At 30.5% G+C, this 11,980-nt stretch overlaps 1 protein-coding gene across 6 annotated transcripts in view; it reads right to left on the minus strand.

Moving 5' to 3' along the window:
• The window catches only part of LOC118064703 (lachesin-like), a 98,707-nt gene extending 87,058 nt beyond the window's left edge, over positions 1-11,649 (minus strand). The window contains exons 1-6 of one of the 6 annotated variants that reach the window (XM_035079492.1): positions 11,610-11,649; positions 10,503-10,607; positions 10,235-10,356; positions 9,882-10,106; positions 8,692-8,944; positions 7,750-7,984 (exon numbers count right to left, since the gene is read on the minus strand). The gene's annotated coding sequence lies outside the window, so the exon portion shown is untranslated. Of the gene's footprint in view, positions 1-3,403; positions 3,699-3,764; positions 3,914-6,403; positions 6,470-7,749; positions 7,985-8,691; positions 8,945-9,881; positions 10,107-10,187; positions 10,357-10,502; positions 10,608-11,153 lie in introns of those variants that run through there. The other 5 variants (XM_035079491.1, XM_035079493.1, XM_035079496.1 and 2 more) reach the window with 5 other exon arrangements.
• Positions 11,650-11,980: the final 331 nt, after the last annotated feature.

Consider the following 11,980-nt stretch of genomic DNA (forward strand, 5'->3'; position numbering starts at 1 on the left):
ATCAGCTTCAATGTCGTACGTCATCCATGCCAAACAGTCACTCTGCATACTCGTGTGTACAGACGCCAACGGGCAACTCGACGCCATCGTAATTCTATCATCGATTCTCACATCGATGCACTTCACTAACTCAATTAGGAATATCAACGTCTAAAGTCACTCATCATCCATCATCCGTGCCTGTTCTCTTCACAGTTTTTTTTATTTATATGCTTCCTATTGACAGTTGAATCTGAAAAATCATTTTAATCTGTTAAATTGAACGAATTGGTCCGAGTTATTACTTACAACTAGTTCAAACTGTCCTATTAATTAAAAAAAAAAAAATTATTCACCATTTATCGACAACCTCACAAAGCCAGTGGTAGTATAAAGTACAATAAAAAAGTTTTATGTAATAAGTTCACTATTCAATTTTGTAAAAGTAGCTTTTCGAAATGAGATTTGAATAATGCATTGAAGGTGAATATACGGTTACGGTCCAGCAGTGGCTCATAATTTTATGATTGCACATAGTTTTCTACCTTCCGATCGTCGGCTGTCAATCATAAAACATTCTAAAAGTACCTTTTGAACTGTAAGGAAATAGATAAGATCAAGTGGAAATGAGGATGAGAATCCCGTATGGAAATGTAACGTCGGTACTAATAAAATATAAAAATATATTATGTTCTAACCACTTTGGAAAAATAACTAAAAATACTATTTCACGATAAGCTTTCTATTCGCTTATCGAAAAAATTTTATAAAGTTCATATTTTAAATAAATAATAGTTCATTTTTTATCTTTCAAAAGTTTAGAAATTTTTCCCCATAAATTGTTTACAAAAACACGATTTTTTTATCCGTTTAAAATAAACAAAAAGAAATCGGTAAGAAAAATAACAAAAAAAAGGGAAAAAATGAAACTTTTACACTAGATTTTTATGACGTTGAAAGAGCTTTCAGTAGACAGGAACAACTTATACATAAATAAACATACGATATTGCCAAAGAAAGTAAGAGTAATTTTATAAAGAAAAAAAATCAAGAAGAGATTGCAAATTTTTTCATCAAAATTAGAATAATGAATATAATAAAATTTTAAAACTTTTAATTAACCAGAAATTCAGAAGAAGATACGAAATTATAACTGAAATACGGGAAATATGATGAATGAAGGTGGAAGGTAGTGACTTTCTGACATAAGAAATGAGAAAAAAAATTATTGTGATAATGGCGAGAGGCGATGGATATAGAAACTATCCTCTTGGTCTATTCAACAAGCATCTTAACGACTGAAGTTACATTTTAGTGCTTTTACTTTTCTCCTCCCTCTGCCATTTGGGATAAAAAAATATTAAAAGATCTAGAAAGTGTGAATGATAAAGGAGGCATAAGAGATTAATTAAAAGAAGAAATATTATGAAAATCCTGAGAGCTAATGTATGAGATATTGTCCTGCTATAATTATTCAAAGGGGATAATCCACAGAAAATTATTACATACTCGACTCATGCTTTCTCCTGTCATCAATACAACATGATGAGTCTCCAGAGAACATGCTGACACGATGGTATTCAATGTATCATACGACCTACATATTCTATTTCCAACGATATTCATTTTGAAAGCCATAAAAACGTACTGTATACAGTGCAAAAGCACCAATATTGTTTGAGAAAGAAAAATGTTATGAGAATGCAAAAACATAAGTGAAAAATATTGATGAAGCTGTCACAAAAAATGTCCAATGAAAAAAAAATAGCATTAACCTATCAAAAAAAAAAAAAAATATAAAACTGTTTAACATTACCCTATATCTATGTGTTACTTTTATGTGGTTCAATGAGAATATTACTCAGCTCATGTTATTCAATTACTTTTTACGACAAGCATAAAAAAATCCATACTGAAAGTCTGATTATTGACGAACAAATAATACGTTTTATTTCTTTAATCAAATTTGCTCAATCAAATATCATTATTAAATGTACTTGATGATCATACGCAATTGATATGTTCTTTTAAATTATTATAAAATTAAAAAATTTATTCGAATTGTTGTCTATTTATATTAATATTTTTGTTAAAATACTCAAAAAGCAAAGATAAAATGTAAACCATATTTTTATAGATATTTATTTCTCGATTTTTCACGTTAAATGTGTTTTTTTTTTTTTTTATATTTTGTCGTTGGAGATTCCAATATGAGTTTTCTTTTTCAATATTTTTCAACATTGGTATTTAATAGAAATTAAACAATCCGTCTAACAAATTTATATTTTGTCAGAATAAAAATAATAATTTTTTTTCATGAGTAGTATTTTTTTAACTATAGATCAAAGTAGATAAATAATCTAAATGTTTTCTTCTTCTACAAAAAAAATAAGATTATATGCTGAATGGTGTTTTAAGTACATATCGTTCAGAAGTTAGCAACTTGGAAGATCAAATTAACCTCTGAAAAGCCCTCTATTAACTGATAGCAAAAGTAGTCATTAAGGTAGCTTTTGCCTTTTTTTATTAAAAAAAATTTAAAATAATGTTGTAATAAAAAAGTAATACGTAAAATTGGAAACAGACAATGATCCTACTATTTCTGCTCCATCTGCTTCTTTTCATTGCTCATTTCGTTACTGAAACCATAGTCTTAATGTTGCAATAAAGTTCGAATGACAGTAGGTTCAAGCTATTACATGATTCCCCATAAAAGTTTCACCTGTATCGAATCTTTTTTGTTCACACTTTGTCACATATATAGATATGTATTAAAATACGAACAATAATAAGACTGGTAAAAATTGGATTAGTATCAAAGTAATAGGAAAAGTTTATCATGATGCGGGTAATCTATAGAAGACAATGAGAAACCATTAAATTATCGCCTCTAACAGCTATAAACAAGAGATCAGACACAACTTGGAAACATCAACAATGTTATTTTTGCGGCATGGTCACCACTATCCTCAACACCTCCTCAATGTCCCCAAAGACAGATAAGCCAAAAAGCTTAACTTTTTCTCACCCCTAAAGAAGTTACTTGTACGATCAGCCCAGTTTTCTCTTTTATACAAAAAAATAAAGAATGATGAGAAAGAAATATCTCATCGACTATAGCAAATGAAAAGAGAAGAAAATCCTTCTAGAATTTCAATATACTAAGACATTTTACTACAGAATCATATATGAAAAAAAAAAAAAATCTTATAAACAAGTTTTCGGAAAAATACAATTGAAAAGAAATATTTGAATATAAATTTAGAATTAATACTCGATTGGTTACTTGAATAATTGGATTAAAGGATTGGAAAAAGAGTATAAATTATTTCAACTCTCTACGATCGATCTTGAGAGCAGATTAAAAAATTCATAGTTCTTTTAAAGTGATTCTTATAAAAAAATTCTAATTAATTTAACTCACCAGTTTTAGATGAATTGAAAAATGAGAGAACATCGAATTTTCTTACAAGTTTTTTTTTAAATTCCAACTCCAAGTTCAAGTATGACACTTTTATTGCTGTTAAACACTGCAACTTCCACGTGGTTCCAGTTAACTTTTTTTTCAAGCCAATGACATTTTAGTAATTACTTACTAACACTCCACATTATACTGATCCTTTAAATCCATCTATCACTAATTATAGTCTTATTATTTTTTCATTATAAATTAACTAATATCTCGCTCTACAATTAAAACAAAATCAATGTAAACTTCTATAAATGTCAATTATTATATTAAATGATTGACAAATCTGACATAAAATAAAATTATTTATCCATACTTTTATCAATAAAATATTATTAGATCAATCCGTTTAGCGATACGTTCTAATTGCAATTATATCCAATATTCATCAATCCCATATATGTATGTATATCGTATATAAATAAATGCACAGTAATGAATAAATAAAACTAGAACACGCAAATGTTTAAATTTTTAGTTGGATGATTCTAAAATCCATTTAATTACATAATTTTTGGAGTAAACGTTATGAGAAAATCGACATAAAAAATTGGATGTAATCACTAAAATAAAAAAAAAATTTTTAATTAATTAGAAATATTCAAAACAATAATTGAATAATGTTTTAATAAATGATCTGTCATAGATAATATAGAAATGAAATCACAAATAAGTCCACTGACGCATAACATAAAATGAAATGATGCGAATAATAAAGCAAGTGATAATTATGACGAGCAATAACAACAGTTAACTGAGTGACTTGCCGCGGCAGACTAGTAAGCGATCCGGTATTTCGTAAGTTTCAACGATACTCGGTCTACAGACCGATGCAAACGGCGTACGCTATCGTGCGAATCTGGACACGCGCGCGGATGCCGGCGCTCGCGCAATAAAGTGCCGGTGTCGAGTATTGGAGTAGGGAAAGGCGCAACGAAGCAGGGGATGAGTGGGAGGATAAAAGAGATAGAGCGAAAGCCCAACGAATAGTAAGAGTAAGAACGAACATTCACACGAGATACGGAAGGGACTGAAAGGTTGATATCAACCAACCTCCTCCGGAAAACTGTTCCACTGGCATTGCACTGAATACTCGAATATCCTTGATTTTCAGTGATCCTCCTTTTCCTGTCATACGACACCCACCATCACTCATTCCATATATTTACTCATCTCCGACAAATTCTCAAAATTCTTTCAACAATTCAAAGTAAACTTTTCAACGTATTTAAATTATTTATTAAACTATTGTTAGATGCTACGTGCTATTTTCTGGTGTTTTCAACTTCATTGAGATGATAGTTTAATATTTGAATAACCACATTGTTGATCAAAATTGTAGAAAACATATTTTAAAAGAAGAAAATGATAAAAATTTATGTAAAAACTACAATCACTTTTTTCCTCTTGAGACATCTTTCTGTAAATTATCTAACACTTTAATAAATTCAAATAAACTAATTGACAATTTAATTTTATTGTTTGGTAATAGAAAAAAAAATAAAGGTTCAAAGTAACGGAAGTTGAGTTTACGCAACATCTCATGAGTTTATTCGTCACGTTGACCTAGGCTGCGATAGTTAACAAAGCCAATAATGTGAATTAGGATTCAACGTGAGTGCTTCCAAAAGCCAACCCTATAAGTTATATATACTTTTGCCTGCTGCTTTCCCGGGTGATATAATACAGAGGTAGGTACAACCCCTGTCTAGAAAAGACCTGACATGCCTAGTAAAGTCACAACTTATAACTTATGTCTTATGTGGTGGACTTGCGCCAACATTTCTGATATCTTCCTTCCTTGTGGATTATACTTAAAGGCCTTAAATTCTTATCTAACAGATCTCTCGGTCATTCCTTTTAATTTAACCTCTACGTCTACGAAACATTTTCGGCCTAGAATAATTATGCCAACATCGCTAAAGCAAGAACTATGATAATCATGGCTACAATTCAGGACTAAAGTATAACATTTTATTTGACAGTGTAATCACATTAAAATAGTATTTACTTGCAAAAAGATTTCCGGTATTTTTGATCACTTATTTGAAATTGATATTATTTTATTGACTATTTAAATATTGTCTTTAAAAAGCTATTCCCTTAGTAGCAATAAAATAGGACCACATGTAGGCCTAATCATGCTTTTCTACAGTATACCATAATGTTATTGAATAAAAATATTCAATAACAATCCATAGCTACCCTACTACTACCTCATTACTACCATCAAACTACCCATTACATATATAATTACTAAATGACCCTAGTTTTACTGTCTCTTTTAAATATCCAATGAAATAATCAGAAGCAAGCAGATTATCATTCTTTGAACACCCTGCTTATTACATCGTTTTCATAGATTGAACAAGAAAATTATGTCAACGCCACACGGCACTAGAACATTAATTATATTTTAAAAGTAATCTAAGAGATTCGTTTGACTTATAAAATGAAAATGAGCGATAACTGAAATGAAGATATAAAGATAATTAAAAAATCATTCATTCACGAACAATAGTTAATGTATGAAGAATTACCATAATGATTTTAAAAATTTATGAAGGCTTTTGTGATCGTACAGTTCACTAATTAATTCATGTATTTGCGTGAGAATGCCGAGATATTTTAGCTCATCAGTCCAGTGGCGTCGATAACCACTAGTGCCGCACATCCAACCAATAATGACCCTGGCGATCGCAAATTATTCACGCGTATATCGATGCCTATAGGATTGCATGCGCAACGCTATCCTTCACGCCTGTATGTGTGAAATTAAAGCGATAACATTTTACGAAAACACGCGAGTAACATTATCCGCTATCTCTTATTATCATACATTTTTCTAGAAAAATCCTTTCATCATCGATCTGATATAAGTGCTAGTGAAAATAAAAATAATTATGTCTATTTATTCTATTCTTGGATAATTAATTAATTAATAAATAATAATACCCAATAACCATGATACTTTTGTCGCATAATTAGCTAATTTTGTTGATTATGTAAATTATCATTTTTAATGTTAAGTCAATTTTAGAACAAACAAGACCGCAAACGCACTTAATCTGTAGATGGGAAGCGATATAATAGGAACAAGAGACACGAGATGCCACGGCGTTAATGGACTCTTCAAAACTAAAAGGCTACGGTAGTTGCTGACGGAGGTGTAAGTAATAGATAGCTCGGATAATTGCTTCACTTAACAAGAAACACGTTCAATCCTCACACTCTTGATGTTATCTCTTGCCATGATACACGTTAAATTCTATAGAACACAATATTAACAGTCACCTTCAGATATACACCTATTCCTAAAAATTGTATGTATATATGCACATTATTAACATTATTTTCCTCACGTTATTCGGTTTTTTTTATCCCAATCCGCAACATTCTCTCGCACCTCATGCACATGATTATCAGATGCACCAATCTACCACGTACTGTCGACGATAATTTTCGTACCCGGTGATTTTACACGCTTACTAACCATCCCTTTCGTGCTTCATCGGCTTTTGTTGCACGTTCCAAGGCGGTCGACTGTACATTTTACATTTTGCAAGTTTTATCATCCGAATAATAAATATTCTCTTTATATTATTTCACATATATATTTAAAACCTTCAGGTATCTGTTAATTACTGAATATTCCTTCCCAAATAAATTATTCAATATTTCATTTAATTTCAATAAAACCATATTGGTCCAAACATTCAATTTTATAATGACGATTACCAATATGCTGTAGAAATATTTTGATAAATACATTTCATCAATGAATATCATGATATTTATAAATAACATTTTTCAACAAAAATTTTCGGCTGTTATAAGTATCAACTTTATACGATTACGTTTGTAAAAATACTCGTCAATATTTATATCGTAATGAATATTTAATGAGTAATTTTGGGAATTAAAACATTCGTGGTATAATTTAAACAAAATTTTCATCAAAGAACTTAATTAGACCTGAAGCAACAGCTTTTGAAAGTTTAATAATATGTAAACGACATGTATAAAAGTAAAGGTTTCAGATGAAGCTAGAATTATTCTGAAAAACAGCAATAAGAGGAGCTGAACAAGTAAATTATATTATGTTGAGTAATGTGATCGACACCATAAAGTTTACGTAATTTTGTTTGTTTTTGACTTAACTTGTCCTGAGGTACACTTGAAAGCCTTTGTATGGCTACATGTTTGTATATCAGACAACTCATATAGTTTATTGCAAGTCACATGCGTGTGTCGATACTATAGAATACCAGTAAATACACATATGTATGTATATGTTTTACCTGTTCTGCCGAACAACTATATGAGAGTACGTAGAGGTAACCTCATACAAAGTCCCGAGAGTTCAAAGGTGAAAGCCCGCAACAACGCATCTAATTACTTCCTTCCTCTCCCATTGGGTAGAATTTACATCTTGTTGATTTAAGCACCTGTACAACTTGCCCAGTTGACGTAGATAGGATAGCTGACATCGATATTTACAAATTCACGCAAGAACTCCGTCTGCTTGGATTTTAGCTGAGAAAAACATAAAAATGTAACATTAATTATCTTTAATTCTCTTCAAGTGCCAAATCAGTAAATAGACATAACAATAATATAGAGAAAAATCGTATAACACAGTGAAGATTTAAGATAAAATAACTATCGAGTGTCCAGTAAAAGATTTATCTTGCTATAAATGCGATACCCAATGTGCAGTAACGAGGAGTCAGTGAGAAATCGAGCGAGAAACGTTCATGACTTTCGCAAAATTCTAGTTCAAAATCGATACACGTTCACGGGATTTATATCAACAACGAGCTACATTGAATGCAATTGAACGTCGTATGTATCTTATGTGTACAGATCTAATACTCCAATACATGAATACCAACCAATTCGTGGAAGCCACGATCAAATAATTGGAATTCACAGTTTTAGCAGCTGGATCATTTTTTTTCTATCTCTTCATGTCTTTCTCAACTTTTCTCGATAATTCTCTTTGATTCTTTATAAATCTGAATTAAAATTCCTTCTGTGTCTGCATTAAATCTTTAATACAAGCTTCAGAATAGTATTCGATCTGCAAGATGTTCTTTTGTGTTTAATTAATTGACTCCTACTAAGTTTTAAATGTATCCTTAAATGAGTCTACCTCAGAGTTAGATAATAAATTAATAAATAATCTTAAATGTTATAATTATTTTATTGCTATTTATGGCATTTGATATTCTTCGAATTACCTTTAGTAATCTTGATCGTATTTCTCCCCTATTTTTCCATCCCTCTAGGATTAGTGAACCTCTGCTAGCAACTGTTTCATTACTCATCTCACTTGTGTCGCAGTTAGATGCTTACTATATCCAATCTTTTTCTGTTTTTACTGCTTTTCTTCTTTTCTATGCCAACGTCTCTGGTCATTTTTACACCCCAGGATATTGTAATGGTGCAAACAACAATATACGTCGACTTGCTAATGTGCGCGTCTTCATCCTTCTACGAGTCACAAAAATGTACAGTCAAAAAAGATTGAAAATCCAACAAAAAAAAATATATTCATCAGTAAGGAAAAAATATATTATACATTAAAATTAAAATTAGCTTTGAGCCAAAAAATTAATTAATTATAAAATCCATCATTCATTGTTCATCACGCGATTATTCTACGTGGTTAATCAAGTAAATCTTCAAAACTTATACTTTCGTCTCGAAATGACGAACAAATCCATTAAACTTACTTTAATAACATTCCCTATGAAAAAAACGATACTTGGACTTTTCTTGTCGTGACTTATGTACTTTTCCAATATTAATAAAGACAGGTAATTCTTCTTGAAATATAAAAATACTACAATAAAATCTTATCATGAAAATCCAATCTACCAATTCAAATAATTGACATCAAAATTTAAATTTTATCATGAAAAAACAGGCTTTTCAAAATTGCCAGAAAAATTATTGTAACATATAAATGTAAAAAATTTTTTTAATTTTTTAATTATTTATTCTAGATGGGAAAGTTTTTTTAATAGATTCTTTAATAATGAAAAAAAAAATGTATGCAATTTGACGAAAAAATGATAGATAGCAAAGAAAAATATTTATCTTTCAGTTTAAATGGCTAGATTGGTTCTCTTGGAGATTCAGAGAAAATAGTACGAAACATTATCTAGACATGTTGGAGGATGTGTAGCAGAAGCAGTAGCAGTAGGGGAGATTTTGTTGCAAGCGTCCGACGACAAAAACAATAGAAACGGTGAGGAGAATGGCAGTACGTAGGATTCTCAGTACAAGCAAAACACTCGCGGCTGAATCTGACACATCTCATGGATGCCACGAGGGGGATGATGAGCGGAAACGATGCGAGAAGGATAGAGATAGAGAGTGAAAGAGAAAAGCAGCATGCTGGTGGGTGGCAAATCTAGACGCTTACTTAGCGACACGGAGATATATAACGATCCAGGCATTTTCCAGTCGCACTTCTCCGTTTCTCCTTCTCTACTTCCGCTATCCCGTAGCACGTCATAAGCCTCCCTGCGGTTCGTTGCGGTTGACAAAAGCAGGCGTAACTCAAACCAGTATGTTTGTTTGGTTTAGTTGGATATAACTTTATTTTCTCGTACTTGTTTCGCTGTTTAAACATTACTGTTTTAACCATCTGTCAATCAAACAAAGTTCCGGTGTTAATTGAACTCGAATACTTTTAAATAACATTAGAGAATAGTAAAAGATCTATTACAACTATTTCCAATCATAATTTGAAAAAGTAGTCATGTTGAAGCATACCCTTTTTCTTCATTTTTACACGTAATAGCATTCTTACACGTCTTGTTTTTACAAATTCGTTACTATATATGAGCATGTCCCTTTTGTCTTATTTCTTTTACTATCTAATAAGTAGAAGGGCTCTGAAATACAATAAAAAACATACATTAACTGCTTCGTTAGTTGAGGAGAACAAGATCTTGATAGTAAAACGTGCAAAATATTCCGGGGTTTCAGAGTAGTAGATGGAGTTATAAAAATAGAAAGAAATCAAAGAATAAATGCTTACAAGGGGAAATTTCGAGACTCTTAGGCATTTCTGCAGATGCATGCCACAATAATTCTTCTGATTTATTTCTCTTGTAGTAAAAGTCCACTAGCCAAAGTATATGTCCTGAAAAATAGCAAAACTTATGACTTATCAATCTATAAAATTCAATAAAATAATTTAGAATTTTTATCTGACAATAAGATAAGAAAGTCATTAAAGAAATTTCACCATTATAATAATAATTTTAGACTATTGAGAAAATGAGAAAAATTTGCCAAATAATTTTATAAATTTCCAATAAATAAGATGAATAGACTTTATGATCATTGTTTTCGAAAACAAAAGTACGAAGAAATGAAAAAGATGAAAAGTTTCTACAAAAATGGTCATTCGTACTAACTCGTAAACTTTCTGACCATCCAAACTTGAGTTTAAAAGAAAAAAAAGATTTTCTCCTTGCAAGCACGATTATTATGTTCTATATTGAAATCAATTATTATCAATTTTTAGAAAAGTTTTGTTTTACTGGCAGAAATACAGTTTACAAAAGTCCGCGAGGTAAGTTAAATAATTCAATAATATTCGAGCTATCTATCTAAAGTTGGGAAGTATTTCAAATAGATGTCTACAAACTGACTTTATTATCTATTTATTTTTCTTTGTTCTTACCACTATCTTCATATATCACAAAAATATCGTAGCTAAGTAGTTTTGTATTTTTTTTTATTCATATGAATGAGTAAGAATAGTTTGAATATTTTAATCAAACGTTGTAGACATAAATCGTAAATACATTATCCAAAATATCAACATCAATATTTCCACCGAGTACTTCATGTTGGATATTTCCGCAATATAAAGTAGTTGTCGATCATATACAATATAAGACGATCTCGTGAAAATGATCGAGGTCAGAAAGTTGAAAATTTAAGCACGTATTGGAGTTTCCTGACTCAAGACACCTGAGGTAACCCGAAAGACGTGTCCTGCGTTTTAGTATCGCATCTTCAATTGTCATTTTAACCTTTTTTTATTTTCCTAATCTTAATATATTAATGTACCCATTAATTAATATTTTTAATCATTTATAGACATGTTAATATTGGAACTAAACTTAAACAATACCTGACCATGTCAAGAACACTGCCAACCACTAATGACGCAGTAGAAGCACTATCAAAATTGGAGGGAAATTTTTTCTTCGAATCGTGAAAACGGTTGACCAGTCGATAAGAAAGAATTATCATTTGTCGATAGAATAAATTTGTATATAACCGACTGTAGAGGTCGAAAGTTACGTTGGACGCAAACGACATCTGATGACAATTTGTTAAACGAGAGAACGTTAAACATTGAACCCAATAATTTTGTTGAAAGAATTTTTGTGGGACAGAAAAGTCATTTTAATTTAGTGTATTAATTTTAATTAATACTTGGCAATGAGTGAGCAGTAAATTAATTTACAAATAAAAAAATAAAAAGTGATAATAAGAATG

This window comes from Chelonus insularis, unplaced genomic scaffold (assembly GCF_013357705.1).
Source record: "Chelonus insularis isolate UGA/USDA-ARS -01 unplaced genomic scaffold, ASM1335770v1 contig_24_pilon, whole genome shotgun sequence".
In the NCBI taxonomy this organism is placed as follows: domain Eukaryota; kingdom Metazoa; phylum Arthropoda; class Insecta; order Hymenoptera; family Braconidae; genus Chelonus; species Chelonus insularis.